The sequence below is a fragment of the Varroa destructor genome, unplaced genomic scaffold, assembly GCF_002443255.2.
Source record: "Varroa destructor unplaced genomic scaffold, Vdes_3.0 BEIS01000003.1, whole genome shotgun sequence".
In the NCBI taxonomy this organism is placed as follows: domain Eukaryota; kingdom Metazoa; phylum Arthropoda; class Arachnida; order Mesostigmata; family Varroidae; genus Varroa; species Varroa destructor.
The window spans coordinates 58,411,331-58,427,905 of NW_019211456.1; positions in this window are offsets into that span (position 1 = coordinate 58,411,331).

The window sequence follows — 16,575 nt, forward strand, 5'->3', positions numbered from 1 at the left end:
ATATAGTTGACTTAAAGGTAAGTTGTGTAATTAGTTTTCAAAGCAAAAGCTTTTTCTCTAGAAAAAAGGTCATTCGATCCAGCCCAAACTTGGTGTCTCAATGAACTATTTTTGTTTTTAAGCGTTCAGACTGAATGAGCTTAATTAAACCCTTCGACAGTCGTCGTAATTGTTTGGTCGTCTGATTTCAAATGCCTAGAGTTTTAAAAGGTACAACGCGTTTTGAGAAATCCTGATTCTAGTATACATAGAATTTGAGAACGTCACTGAGCCTCGATTGGGCATTGAACCCAGAAGGCCGGCGCTCAACCTGCCCTGCCGTCGGTAGCCAACGAAGACATTTATGTGACCAGTGCAAATTAGGGCACCGTCACCTAAGTAGTGAGCAACCGCCTCGTGATGCCGAGTCTAATGTGATATGAACATGCGCTTTTGCACCCAAAGCTCAGTAAATTTTCATAAATTTCAGGCGCAGAAACGCATGCTTCTGCATTAATGATGGACCCTTTTACTAAAGGAAATCGATTTCTTTTTAGTAGTGTTTTTTAGAGCTAAGCAAAGACGTTGCCTATGAAACCATAGCTGATGTCTCAACTAGTCACATGAAGAATAGGTAGAAGAAAGATTTAGAAGTACTGTAGTACTAAATAGTCCATTGTCATTCGCTTTTATAATCCGAGGCGTATTTAGTAGGCCCAGATAATAAGGTTGGGATTTACGTAGATCTCTGCTGCAAGATTCCATCTTGTGCTAGTTTCCGGAGATCTCTGATGTAACAACGTGATTATAAGGTCTGGCCTTCATTACACCGATCGAAACATCGTCTGTTCAATTTTTAGAAACGACTCGATCGTTAAGTTTATTTTTAGGCCCTCCAGTATTTCCACGTTGAGTGGTGCATTTGGCATTCTTAGAATATAATTAATCTAATTAGTTAAAAATCGATAACGATATATTGATAGGATTACCAATTGACGTATTTCCATTCGTCATTCTACTAGAAGCGTCCGCGTAACCAAGGCGGGTTTCTGATTTGAGGAAAGCGGCCACTAAATTAGTTCGTTGTACCGGCGAAGTCATTCGAGGAGGAGCTGCGCATAGGACAAGTAAAACCAACAGGGGTCACATAGCTATGACAACTGGCGTTGTGGCTACGCTAGAAACAAGGACCCGGGCAGGCGGTGATTTTCCCATTTCCCATATTGGGTTGTCAATAACAATTTATTTCGCAACTACATTATTGCGCTCTGAATAAATTCAAATAAAAATTTCTTTGGCTAGCTAACCTTTAGGATTTGAGCTGCCAGCGCTGGAAGGTATTTCACACAGTTCGAGCATTGTTACCAGTATTATTGGAATTGGGTATTTCAATTAGTAGGGCCGAGACAAAAACAAGCTATGAACCACGATGCTTAGATTTGATCAGGCATTAATTAAAGCTGCCAGATCTTATCGTACACGAATACGTTATCATGCGCATGCACCACCTCAGCGCATGTAATTGCAAAAATAACTCCATCCGTCAATAAACGTAGTACTTTTACCGAACTGGCAAAAGGGCCTGAAGTTTATTACAGATGCCGCAGTTCATGTTAGATCTTAGTTAAACGCAATATCTAACAAGTCTTTCCTTTATTTCATTTCTGTAGTACATTTCTGTTCTAGATTGTTTATACAGCAGTAAAGTAACGGAAGACATTTTTCTATATTTGCATTATTATCCAATTATATTTATAGGTCAAACGTTTAGCTAATAAGGAAATTTTGTTTAAGTAAGCATACCTAAAAATTTCATGGGCGAGATGAATTCTACGAGATTCTGGCGAGATTAATATAACAGGAATTTTATCAGCAAGCTCTCTGTGCTACCGCATATATGATTATTACCACTTTTTAAGTTTCGTTTTTGAAAGCAAAAATACCTAAACGGCTGGAAGTCCGGTTATCGCCAACGCAGAGCATCAACTATATAAATGACTGACGCATCATAGCAGCTCTGCAACTTGCCCGATTAGCTCTTCGGCCTTCATAAATTACTCGTTGGCATCAGGAAATACGATACCACGAGCGGTGGCCTATTTTTCGCCGCAGCGAGGACAGAGGAGATTAAAATCCAACGCGTTATCCTCCAACAAGGCTTCACAGTGCAAAGATTACAACGTCCTAGGAGCCTACGCAACAAGAAAGTCGTCGGTCCACGTACAGTCTTCATCGAGCACCTCAAATGCGCTATCACTGCTAGACGACACTATTTAATAAATGTTTACACACTGGCATACTCTCAAGCCGACGGAGAGATACTGCGCTGTCAGTGATCTCTAAGAGAATGGACGGCTCAATTGCACCGTCATCATGACGGAGAGTGGCCAAGAAAATTGTTTGTTGTAAATTGCTCACCAGCTTACTAATCAAAAGACTGAATAGCAACTTAAAAAGTGTATACGCCACTCCAATGGAGGAACATCGGTTCTAGGAAGGACACTTTACAGAGATGGCGTACAGAATCATTATGGCATGGGTCAAGAAAACGCTGGCCACGTCGCGCAGTTCGCTATACGCAGTGTTCGTCGACCTTAAGATGGCCATCGATTCGAGTCCCAAGGACAAGGATATGCTCACAGCGGCCGATGTGGAATGTGTTTAACCTTCACGTTGCGATGCTACAAGAGAACAGAATAACCATCAGCGACAGACAGCTGAACTCCAGCATTTCACACAAACAACTGACCTCATTCAAAGGGACAACCTAAGCCCACGTCTCACTTTCCATTTTTCTAAAATGCTTCCCGATTAAATAAAAGAATTGAGGAACCTTCTCGAAATCATATCGTATGCAGACGATGTAGAGATACACGAATCGAATAGGTTTCGAAGTGCAACTCTAGCCAACTTCACGCGACGTATACAGACTTGGGACTCGTCGTAAACCTGACCAAGGTAGAGGCGATAACGTTTAAAAGGAGAGGCAGGATAACGGCTATTGACGCTTTGTACGTTCTCAGGTCGCTTCCTGTCTATGTAGTCCGTATTTTGCATTTGAAATTACTCGGGCCATCGAAAGGCGTAAGGAGACAATATTGGCCGCATAAGCGATCAAATCGCATCATCCCTCGCAGCGGCCCTTAGTATAGTCCACCTAAAAGTAGCTCCGATCGCAACGTATGAGACGCGCGTCATTTGAGAATGTTTTTTTAGTAAGTAACGAACCTTCAACAATTAAATAACATCGAAGCCTCTTTCCCAAAGGAGCACTAGTACAATACATAGCTACCTGAAATCCCGTATCCGACACATCACTGCTGTCGAAAAATTTGAATCGTCGTTTCGAGCTCTCAAATATGGAAGTCTTTGAAACAAACTCAGGAGATAGGAGAGAAAATTCACGGACATTGGTGGAGGTTCCTTTGGTTTGGGTGCGATAGGGAACAACTAGTGGAAACCGGCTAAACAGACGTACCGTCACTTGTTTTGCCGTGTAGGAATTCTACTATAGACTCTGCAGGGAACTCTGCAGGTTTTCACAAGTCTGATAATACATGTAGATCGGGGAAAATTGGTGCGGATATTATACCGTTCGTTGCTTGATACCATCTTTACGTAATCTGGAAAATCTTTCAAATCAGTTTTATGAACTCAGCAAAACTCGCACAATCTACATGATTGATTTTCCATTATAAAAAGTGTTTGACTTATTCCATCTTGAAGCCAAAAAGTGTGCCGTAATGGTTCTAATACTCTATTTTATCTTTTAATGCTCCTTCACTTTCGATGAAGTTATCTAAAATAAGCATAGCATGAGAAACGGGTTCATCGACGTATAGGTGAAATCTCTTTTCTTAGAGAAATCAAAGTTGTCATTCCCACGAAATTATATACTTATGTCTTTTAGCGATATACATACACAAAAAAAGTATTAATTTTAAGTAAGTTGAAAGTTTGGAAAAAAACAAACGTTAGTGATCCAAAATATAAATGCAAAAAGCTTTCCCTCGTGCAGATTTTTCACTGCGTAAATATTAACTTTATTGAGTTTTATCTTTCAAACTATTATTGAGTTTAGTCTTTCAAAGTTTACTGATAAAACATAACTACAATATTGAATAGAAAACTTTTACATTTGCGAAATGTATTGTATGCAATGTTTCATTATCCTTTAAAGGTAAACATGTAGGTGAGGAAATTAACTTCCAACGGCCTGGAGCAGAGTAAGAGTAGGTCAAAATGCCTATTTTTACTTTATTCCCTTACACATAAGTGTCACATCTTTCTATGGATAATATGAAGCTCTATTTTTTATAAGTTTAGCTTACTCGTGTAGACAAAACTTTATGGTGCTGGATAATTGATATATGTATTACTGTGGATTACACTACTTGACCCACATACACGCTCGCTCTTATGGGATGAATAATGTTAGTGCCCAGGCATGTTCATGTTTCCATTGCTCTACCACTGACGTAATGAATACCAAGTCAATTAAAAATGACAATTTCCTTATCATCCGTCATTGTGACACTGATTGCCATTGGCTATAGATGCCAGAAAGATATTATCCTTATTGAATCCCTCTTCGATTATATGGAGATATTGTCAACTTGGATTACTCTAAAACGATATTAATGGTATAATGCTGGATAATAATGGATAGCGATGGCTGAATTGCAGCCGTCATTACGGGCGCAAACATACGCTCTATTTGCTCTAAAGAAAAGAAGCACGCAAGGGACATACCTTTAGCATCTTCTTTTCCGAACTCAACTTGCAGACCTCAATTCCAAGCAGAGATCCTTGTTCCTACATTTTCATGAAAGTATAATCGATTGATATAGAAACTGATAAAACGACACTAGCAGTATGAAAACGATAAACTACAAACACGCTTTTACGCTCCTGTTCACTTATAGTAGAAGACATGTGCTATTTGCTAATGAGATTACCATTCAAACGGAGAAGGCACTATTAACGAAAAACAAAATATCATTAATATTGGCCTGTAATATAATAGATAGGAGTTTGGCCGCTCACCCACTGAGAAGCATGGCCTTTTACTGTCTCTTTACGTCGTACTTGGGACTGAATGGGAATAGTCCCAATGACAGATTTCACACAGAATTGTTATCGGTGACGACGAGCACTGGGACGGTGACGACATAAAACACAAAAGGGAATGAGTACCTCCAAAGGGTACGCTTAGCCCTAAAATAGATATTTTAGTGGGACTAGAAAGAATTTAACACAGGAAAATTTTTAACAACAATAGAAAGGTCAGAGTTGCCAGAAAGTGCGTTCAGAGTTAGCACCTGCATTACTCTATTAAATGGATAAGGGAAAAACCTTTTATAAAAGCTGTCTCTGCCGAAGTCAGAAAGTTACGTTAGCAGTATATGGTGTTGCAAAGAGGTCGAAGACCTTAGGGACATCGAAGAAGGTCCCAACGACGTGTCATTACCCTCCTGATAGGCTGAAAGTTGATTCTTGATACACCCTTTGAAAAATTTAGCCGCGAAGCTTACAAAACCTATGGGTCGATTATAACTAGGGTTAGACCGATTGCCCTTAACCTACACTTACTATGCAGAGTGATCTCCTGGAATAACTTGAGAATTTTTAAAAAATTTCTTAGCGAATCGAAAAGTTTTATATGTATGCTAAAGGACTAAACTACCTCAAGCAAGAAATATTTGAAATATTGTCAAAGTTTATATTGTTTTACAAGTTTTATATTTTGCTTTTCTTTTACTAGAACAGTTGCAAGAAACCGTTTTCTCTCTGTATATTCACACTGATTAACCAGAAGTTTTTTGATAGACGACTCTGGTTACTGGGCCCAAAAAACCTTCTGTATCAATTCAGAAAAATTACCATCTAGCCCCCACTTGCCAATTTCTCTACTGAGAACAGCCCACTTTTGTCTTTAATTTTTTTTTACCGATATCTGCACCTGAAATACGCGTACATATATTCCGTGTATGGTATGAAACTATGGTACGTATGGTATGAAACTCTATGGTAGATGGTGGAGTTAGACGAGCGTAAAGGGGGTACTAGCAGCATGCGAACTAAACAGAAGCAATAGCATGGAGGTCCTACAATGAGAGAGGCGAAAGTTTTGTGCGTTAATTACACTATAATATGATTGAAAGGTCACGCCTGTGAATTTTTGGACATGGCCAAAACGCATGCCGCCCCCTACCCCTTTTGTGTATCTGCGCGTGCAGAAACAGTCCGCAGTTGATCTGTCTCTCTCTTGGTCTTGCCATCGCTACTGCCCCCGCGCTTCTTCTCACCGTCGTCGCATTTGCTGGCTCGGTTAGTTGGGTAGCATGTTCGTACTGTTGTCGTTTAAACCGCTGTAATGCTTGACGTTGGGTTGGGGGAGCAATCAGCAATGATCTACTCTCCTGCCTATATTTTAGCATCTAATAGCTCAAAAAGTTTGAAATTCCATAATCATAGAGAAAAACGTACGGCAGTGGTATGAGACCTCACAAGTGAACGGAAATTCTAATCCAACATAACTCTAGCGTCTAGAATCTTTAATTAATAAGGTTTCAAGCCCAGTTGAGCTTCGAATAGCCGTGGTCATCTATCTATGTCAACCCTAGTAAAAAGTATACATATTTATAACGTCATGGCATATGTACCTCTTCCCATGTGACCTCTGCAAGATATATCATATGCAGAAAATTCTGCAAATCAGGTCACTGAAGAAATATGGTACTTGGTATGTCTTTGCCTATAATCGGCGCAATTTAATTCTTTTCATTACAGAGTGATTATGAAACATATATAGAAGACCCGAACGCCATCCAGCGTTTGACGGTCGTTGCTTATCGTCATCAGCTCATACCGCTACATACCCTAATGACAATATATGCGTCGAAAGAGATGTATTAGCTAGTTTTTATCTTGATTCGAACACGCAGTAATTATTAAGCCATATGTGTCTTTTTGCGCTCTACATTATACGCCGAACTTCATCAATACGCTTCGGAGAAGACTCCGCGGTATTTGATTTATGTACGGTGCTATTCCCTTCAACTGAACCATTTTTTCAATTCCACGATCTTATTGGTGATCATGCTCTATATTTTTTTCTAAATTATTATCCGCAGCAAATCTGTTTGATGACAAACGAACATAATTTTATTTATTTACACTGTGCGTGTGATGGGAAAAAAAAAGCGTAATTTTCCGTAAATTTCTTAATACACTCCACAAAACAACCTCACAATGATCCTTAGAGAAACGTAGCTTTACATGATTAAGGAATACTTTATTTAATAACAATATTTTCGCCATTATCTAGAATCATAAACAATTCGAAAAACTATGGTAGAAAAAAAATACTAGGTCACCTAGAACTGCGCCTTCTATAAATAATCAACTGTTAACTAATAAGTTGGCGTTATTGCTCCTGCTACATAGTTGTACAGTTAAGCGCTACGTTCAACAATCAGCTACGTTGTTAGTAATAGAATTGTCACTGTGCAACGTGCACTGTTATATTTCATTCGATTTTATGTCTTGTTGGGCTATTCTTTGTCCTGCTTTCACGAAGTAAACCTAGGCCATATTGCGAATGATCCCTACCGTGCGTTGCGCATCGCACCGTTCAATGTTATCAAAATAAACGGCCACATTCTCACGTCATACGAGCGTGCATACACGTCCCAACACTATCCGTGCGTGCACGAAAAATGTATATTGATGGAAATGGCATAAAGGGCAGACAACTAATATTTAAACTGTATGCAAGAACGGGCCCTTGACTGAAGCAGACAACTCGTTTCGCCTGACCCGAACGTACCGGACCTCACGTAACAATTGGAGATTCTATTAACAGTTCTCTCAAATCGTTGAAACGAAGTCTTCGATATGAAAAATTGCAACGCACCTCAATGAATTAAGTAACAGTACTACCATACCACTTAGCTACTGTTGACTCAGAGTAGTCCAATTCTATAAATATAAAAAAGTTACATCATGCAGAAGTGTAATGAACTACACAACCTAAAAACAGAGCTAATCAAGGCATCAGCGAGGCCGACGCAAGCAAATGCTTTTGTAAGCTCAAACAGAAACAGAATGTCCAATTCGCAAATATATATCCTTGCCCACCAGACATTTTGGTCTATGAAGTGACCTATAATCGAAATCTCACAGCACTTTTTATATGAAAAATCTTCTCTCTTTTTTAGTTTTTCTCAAAAAAAACGTTTACAAAATCCACCGACGCGGGTAATGGTCTGAAGTTAAGTTATAAACGAGCGTTTAGTTGGAGATTTGCAGTCTCTAAAAAAGCCGTTTAATCGCCAATGTTAATTAATCACATACCGTGCATAAATTCTACTTGAATTAGAAAAATACAAACAAAAAAAATCCTTCGTCTTTGTTATTCTTATTAGAGAGGCTAATAGTAAAATAAAGTGGTAAATATTGACCTTTAATACTGGTAATAGAAGAATTTGCAGAAGTCTTCAATGTTCTGAATAGCGATTTCCTCCTCATAGGCAGTAAGTAGCTATGGCCGTCATCCCGGCTTACCTTTCGCTACCACTAACTGATAACTATTAGTAGTCTATTAGGCAGAGAAGTATGTAAACCAAATCTCGCCGCACTGACAAGAACACTTATGCATTTATGCGATGAAGCTCTAATTCGTATTTTAGAGGCTTACAAACGCATCAGGAATTTCATTATTTGATCGGAGGCAGAACATAGAGGTTTCCTTACTCATTTCCCTGTTTGGCAGCGAATCCATGCACTTCTGCAACGACAAGCAAATGAATTAGTTACATGGGCCAAACAAGGCTCAGAGGTATTATCCTCAATGTTTAACTAACACAATCGTCTATAACTAATGTACTACTACTACTACTACTACTACTACTACTACTACTACGTAGCGTTTTGCCGTATACTTTTGTAAGGCTCCAAGTTATTTCAGGGGCTTAGTAGATGTAAGCGCCATTTGAGTTGACTACTTTTTTTTTGCCTCATTAGGCTTATTACATGATAGATAATAGAAAAGGAGATCCGCGACGTGCACCGCAAGTTATTGCTTCTGAAAGCCACCTGGCAAATTGAGTGTCGAGGCTCAAGCACTTACAACACATCGATCTATACAGCAAATAAGCTAAGTGATCGCAAAGATATTTAGGTCCCAGGGAAATGTCTCCATGAGACTAGCGAAAACACGATCCTATAGATTTGCCTATAGATGGGTCCCATCCCATTTTTTAAATCAGTAACTGGCGCTTAAGAGAGTAACTTAGCAGTCCTCCTTCGCGTGGTCACACCACAGCGAGTGCTGTAGCGTAAGCCCACACACCCAATTAGAGTGGCCGAATTTCTGACGGTGACATGAGAAAACATTAGAAAGTCAAGCTACAACCGAGTTCCCTGGTAAAGAAAATCGGCTGTTCGAAATTTAATTCTTAGACTTAGCTTGTAAGATTTTGCGAGCTCGCGTATATCTAATAATTAACCTAGGCACAATTTTGGTTGAAGGATTGTGAGAACTGTTCAAACGAGCTTATCCGGCCAACGTTGTTATCTTTATAGAGTCTGCTATTTCTAACTGTAAGCGCCGGCATTTTTGTTCACTTTGGAGAACACGGTTTTTCTGCACGAAGTACGTTTCATTACTTCTTAATTAAAACTGACCATAGAAAAGGACAGTCGATGCTGCTTTTCAAGCGCTGCTCATGCGCGTTCAGCAGTCTGCAAGTTAAGGATAAGTCGGAGGCATTCTGAATAGGAGATGGCCTAATCGCAGCACTCATTTTCCCTCCCATATTGTGTAGAGGCAATGTGTCCTTACGAGACTTAGGTGCCTTGCACGAATATTAGAATAGATTTTTCTTTATTTTGTGCTGAAGCTTAATGCTGTGATTCGACGCAAACGCAGTTTGAGACGTCAAATACAAATACAATATGGATTATTACTATACATTTGCTTGCAGCTTCCTGTCTCCTTTTCTTCTAAAGACGTTCCCTTCTTGAAAAGTTTTTCACACGAGAAGTTCCACACTGCTTGCGAATGAACTCGTGTAAAGTTGCTTCGCGGGGTGTGTTCCAGATATTATTATAGCGGTTCCGAAACCATACGCATACACTTCCAGCACTATATATATATATATAAATCATGAAGGGCCTTTTGGCTGTGGATAGTCGTTCTGTTTGTATTTCCCGCGTTCATTAGTGCTAATTCTTCGTCTAGCGCATTGTACCGCACGAACCATACCGGCTTGATCATAAGTCATGTAAATGAATAACATAGATGTTTGAGAAGATGATTCTGTACGCATCTATCGCGACTCCCTTCCGAATATATAATCCGACGTGCTCACCATTGAGCTAGCTGCTGTTGCGACACAACCTAGTAAGTTTTACGCCGACGCTGTAACGTACGGTATCCAAGTGCCGAATATGAGACGACAGAGCACTGTTAGGCCATATCTGTTGATACCTTAGGACAAATGATGCGTCACTGCATTATCCGATCACGTAACCGTAAATCGCTCCGTGTTATATAGAGTGGCATCGTACAGATCGGCAGCAATGAAAGGTAGCGGTTAAATGAATAAGGATTATACGCTATTCTATATAATTTACCCATTCGCTGAACATCGCTAGTCGTATGAACAGCTATCAGTAGTAAATACGTCGAGCTAGATTGGATTTTATAGAGATAATAACGCTAGGACTATTTTCGTTGCACGCAAGACAAATCTTCGTTTGCCGAATTTTTGAAGATTTCAGATGCATTGTCTGACCTCTAGGATAAAACATTTTAAGTTTAGTACTGAGGGCAGGTCACTAGTGTGAAATCTTCAGATCCCAACCTTGTGTTCAGACGCGAGCTTTGAGGTTGTTATGTATAACTATGAATCGAAAATTCATATTAAAAAATATATCTGAATTAGGGTTGCTATTGTATGATTCGCTGTTTCGCTATCCATAGATATAAATCTGGAATTTGAGAATATCTATAGTCTTCTGGTTAAAAAAAGATCGATAACAGTCGCGAGAAATAATCGAATCATTAGTGTCTTCACTTAGAAAGTGATAAGATAGCTAGGACGATAACATTAATCGCAATCCTGTATTATATAATCAGCGATAACCGTATTATGCACATGTATGGGTATTTTTTTGCTGCAATAAGAATGCATTTAATCTGACATTGTGCTTTTTATCGTTTCAAAAAATACAATATTGTGCATAAAGTAACGCGGAACAAAACTTTTGGTCCGCCATTTGAGTAAAAAACGGATCTTCTTCTATTAACTGAGACACTTTTTACTAAAACATGGTAGTCTGGCGCAATGATGTATAAAAACGTATTATTCAATCATATGAAGTGTAATTAATTTGTACAGCTAAAATGAACATGCGTTTCTAAGAAGGCATCCAGAGATGTTTGCTTTTTCTAATGTAATGTGCATTCAATTGTGAAACGCCCAAGACCCCCTTGCAAGTAATCAACTCAAAAGGACTCGTCTTAGATTAGGATTGATTAGTCGCATAGACACATAACGCTGTTTAGTAAGGAAGCTAGAACTATGAAGAGTAAAAAATACTCTGACTTTTTTTTCTGAAACTAGCCGTACCTTTTTCCCCAACCTTGTCAAAAACACGGTCCGGCGTGTTGAAAAAATTAACGCCACTTCGGGTCAGCAAGCAGTATGTGTTAGGTAAAAAAAAAGAGAAAAAAAAAAAAAAAAAAGCTAAAATCTTTAGAAAACCTCTTTGCTAGTATTTTCTTTTTCTAGATTACCTAGTCTTCTCAACAGTAGTGTCTAATCGAGTAGCCGAGTACGCCAATCGTTGAACATAAAAGCCAAGTCTATTACGACGAAAAATCTCGCCTCTCCTGGTGGCGTTTTTCCAATAATCTATAAAAGGCTTTGCCTTGACTAAAATCTGCCATCTTGGCTCAAGTCATGAAGTAGATAATATCACAATTAATTGCCAATTAATAAAGAAGGTGGTTTCTACTGTGTTCGGCATGCTGTGCGTATATGAACTGGCAGAATTTGATTACCTTACTAATCGGACTTACCCTAACTTGCAAGGGAACACACTTGTTTTAAAGGTATTAGAGTGCTCACTTATTTAGATTTTTATATATAAAATATATATTTATAAAAAATCTACAAAAGACTAAATAAGGATATGCGTTATTGGACAACCGTACATACTTTTTAGGTACATGATGAGATTTTTTCAAAAAAAAATAAAGAGCGAAATCTGAAAATGTGTCGATATAGCTCAACGTGGGCTACATTGACTGAAAGCCTTTTACATAACATCTGCCTTTAAACAACTTTGGTTAACTAAAATATTGGTGCGCGCGTGTCACCAGACCGATTACTACAGTATTGAAGAGTTAAGACCAAATTTTTCCATGGTTACCGTTTGCGTCAGATACAAATATCTGTCGATTACGCCTTTTTTTTTTGCAGGCTCCTTTACATATTCACAAACATTTCGTTCATTTGATTCACAAACAAAAGCACACAATTTCTCGAAATACATATCAACGTATTCGCTGTCGAGAGCTAACCGTTCCGGCATCTGCTTGGCATGATTGCATTTTATCTGTTCCTCCTTTCTTTTACGTTGTGTGCATACGCTAACATACAGATCGTGCAAGCGTCCTTAATTGGACTCCATCTTATTGTGCCGTTGAGCCAGCAACTTCGGCCATGTTTGCCCTTTATTCATTTGTGAACATTGCGGAACTAAACGAACACCCGCCCTCGACCACGATATCTCATTAGCTAATGCACAGAGTCTTTCTCGCCTGCTCATTCTAGTCTCGATCTGAAGGGTAGCTTGTCATTTGACGACCCACTCTACGCTCCATCATCATTTCAATTACCGCTATAATCGGAACTGGCATGATCATCATCATCATCATCGTGATGCTATTAGTACTATTATTACTACTATCACACCAAAACTTTAATGTAGACTTTTAAAGCCATTGTATTAAAAAAAAAAACAAAAAAAAAAAAGCTTCTTTCTCTTCAGTTAGTGCGCGCTCTAGTTAACGTTTCACTTTCTCTGAATTATGTGCGAGGTCATTATTTTCCATAATTGCTCATACATTAAGATTGCGTTTACCATTTCGGCGAGAGTTAGATTCTAAGCGAAGTCAATTGGCTGCCTCAGACGTCTGCGTTCCTCGTCGAACTCCATGTCGAACAAAATGTAAAAATTGGCTAGCCGCCGTCTACCTTTCATGCGTTGAAGTGTACGTATTTGTAAGATGCGCTTTAACCAACTCGACACTTCCCTAAGATCCCGCGACCCATCCGCATAAAAGTTAACGATTCTCACACCCGTATCACTCATCTAAATTAGAAGTTAAAGATTTCATCTAAGGTTTGGGATGTTCTTGCTGGGTCGAAGCCACCATTTGCCTTCATTTTTCTACGATTCTTCCGCGGACGGTTTCCCTCTGTGTGGTTGGGTTTACTTTTGATAGCTCACTAATTATAAGGTCCCATGGGATTTGCCGCGCTAAATCCTGTACGAAACCGGAGCTGTGATGCGGTTTCCTTTTGGGGTGCTGAAAGCTATCGGGGGCTGCGTCCTGTCCAAAAGCTTACATGTTGGCTTTTTCTTGTCCTAGATTGGGATGGTATATACCAAGACGCTATCCACCAGGGACCCCAGAAAGCATTTTCTCCCGTCTGAAGCTTAGTCCGTAGGGGTAGGCGTCGACGGTCGATCGCTGCGTGGATGGCCCCCTTTGGCGTGTAGTGGACGTGCGATGTGCCAGTCCGTTTCTGATTAACAATAACCCGCAAATATTTGACTTGCTCGTATAGTCCGATCTGATAGCTGTCCAATTTGATATGTGATTCTGACCAATGTTTTTGTTCACTCAGCAGTACCGCTTCTCTCCATCGAGGCCAGGGCAAGATATCTGCGAGGGCTGTATTTTTCATTCATTCCAATTATTAGGGGCTCCGGTCGGTCAGGATCAGCGCACTACCATCTGCGTACGTCATTAAAGTGAAGTACCCGGTCTTATGCAATGTTTGACAAGGTGGGCCTGAGCACACAACCTGGTGGGACCCTCGCCTTGGCTTGGTAGGCTGCTTTATATTAGATACCCCATCTCTCTCTTATGCATGACCCTATTATCTTCCATATATATAGTGAGATATCGAGTGATATCAGGACGTTATTTATCCCGTGCCAATATCGTTGAATGCATTCTTTACGTCTAGGAGGATTGCGAGGAAAGATCTTCTAAGTTGGAAGAGAATTGCCCTCTGCCCTTCTGCGGTCCCCAGCACAATCTTGATAGCAATGTGCGGTGGAGTGAACTCTCCTGGAGCTATGCTAGTCGCCTGGAAGTGCGTTCCTGCCTTTAACTTCTTTACTAGCCTGCTGTAGATTATGTCCTCTGCGACCTTCGATAGCACGAACAGCATGCTTATTAGTAGGCAAGCTGACGAGTTCCCAGTCGTTTCTCCGATTTCGGGATCACCGCAAGGTGTATAATTTTCCACACTACTGAGGATTGGTCTGCCTGAAATATCTCGGCTGCTTTTCGCTATAAGGTTTTTAAGTAGTTTCTGATGAGTATTAGCTCCGGCTCCGTGGGGACTGCGTTGGAGCTAAATGCTTTTTATATTTTAATTTTTACAGCCATACTTTTCGCCTCATCGTTGGTGATTATGGGGATGTCGAACCCCATTCTAGCAGCAGAAGCATCTAAACGGAAGGCGGGTCTGTTAGGAAACCGCCTGTCTATGACTCTCTGTCCTTCTAATGAGAAGGGAAAAAAACATGTAGTAACTTATCAAGCATGATCTTGTATCTTTTGCGCGGGCTTGTCTCCATTCCCTAACAAAGCAGTTCACTGGGTCCTTCTTGTTCTTGTCGATATTTTTCCAAAGTTTTCAGCATACTCTTTTGTATTCTTCCCACTGCTGGGACAGACATGGCGAGTGGGTGCTCCGAACCGTGTACACTTTCCTCGCTGACGATTGCAGTCATTTCAAGCTCGTTTCATGCGGTTATTTTATCCGATCCGTAGGCTAGAAGGCCGATTTATTGGAGGTCGTTTGGCTAACATCTCACACGCCTCGTTACCATTTTTGATACTGTTAACCGGTTTGCGTCAGGGGGATTCGTGCGTTAAAATTACATACCAGCCTACTGTGGTCCAGGCATCCGGCCCACTTGGGCATGGCTTCGGCGGTTGTAGATAAGGCTAGAGACCGCGAAGTGTATATGATTTAGACGTGGTTGGACGGGGTTTTTGTGTCATTTTCTGTTCTCCAACCCACGATCTTCGGGCGGATGGAATCTGTGCAGAAGGTCAAATTTGGAGTGACTTCTTGTAAGTTCTGTCCGATCGTTGGGTTGGGATGTTTGGTATGTGCAAATTGAGCTGTGTAACCAAGCCGACCTATATCTCACCTTTGTGTCGTTCCGGTCCCTCATGGTGTGTAATGAGCGTAAAAATCTTTCCCAGAAACTATGTGTAGATGACCACTGCTTTGAACTTCGTCCAAGAAGTTCCGGTACTTCTCCGTCGTGGATTTCGGAGATATATACATACGCTAGACAGCGACGTATTTTGTTTTGATAAAAGTGAATCAATATGTCTGCCTCATGCTCGCAATATATGTTGTTAGATCTGCGACGTACCGCGTGCGGTTTCGAAACTGATAGTGACAGCGGATTGGGCGCCCAGATCGTAACAGATCGAGGTGATAATTTAGTGGGTAACGTCATTGCCTGCTAATTTTAGAGATACGTTATAGTCTAGTACGAACCCGGGCATAAACACACTTTTTTTCATGCTGGAGGTTAGCCGTCTGATAGAATCCCTAACGACGATAGCGGACATAAAACCCGAAACATAGCGATCGTGGAGCGGCTGATGTTTACCTGCCGGACTTTATTGTCCATGTTTGCGATATCTTCCCTGTCGCAGAATATCTATACAAGCGCAGAAAGCCGAATACTATGTTAATGGTACATGGCATCCGTCAGTCTTGCACACGCAGCAGGATTCACTCTCCGCGTACCCTTTGCTAAAATGGCTTCCCTTACTACACTTGCTGCGGTGGCGAGGCGAATGCTTGAAACTGAGACAGTACGTACATTACGAGACCGGAATTACCTCGTTCACCCTGCACAGGGTCCATCCAACCTTAATGTATTCTTACCTGATAAAGAGCTGGCCGGCCTTGGTAACTTGATGATGAAGGGGTACCCTCTGGTGCATGTTTTTTACACTGGTTGACCTCGACGTTAATAATAGCCAGCTAGCCGAAAGACAGTGCTCTATCTAAGTTATGCTGCCATCTGTATCCCCGATTATAATCGCCCTACAAGCTTCCTGCCATTGTCGTACTTGCTATGATTGAGGCAGATGTCATTTACTAGAATTGTTTAGCCTCCGTTGATCGTTTCGAACACCTTTGGAGTCGTATACCTAAAGATTTCGTGTTTTACATCTAGTACCGCCATTCTCAACGGAAAGCAAAGTCTAGACATATTCAAACTCTCTCATTTAGTAGACAGACATGCTAT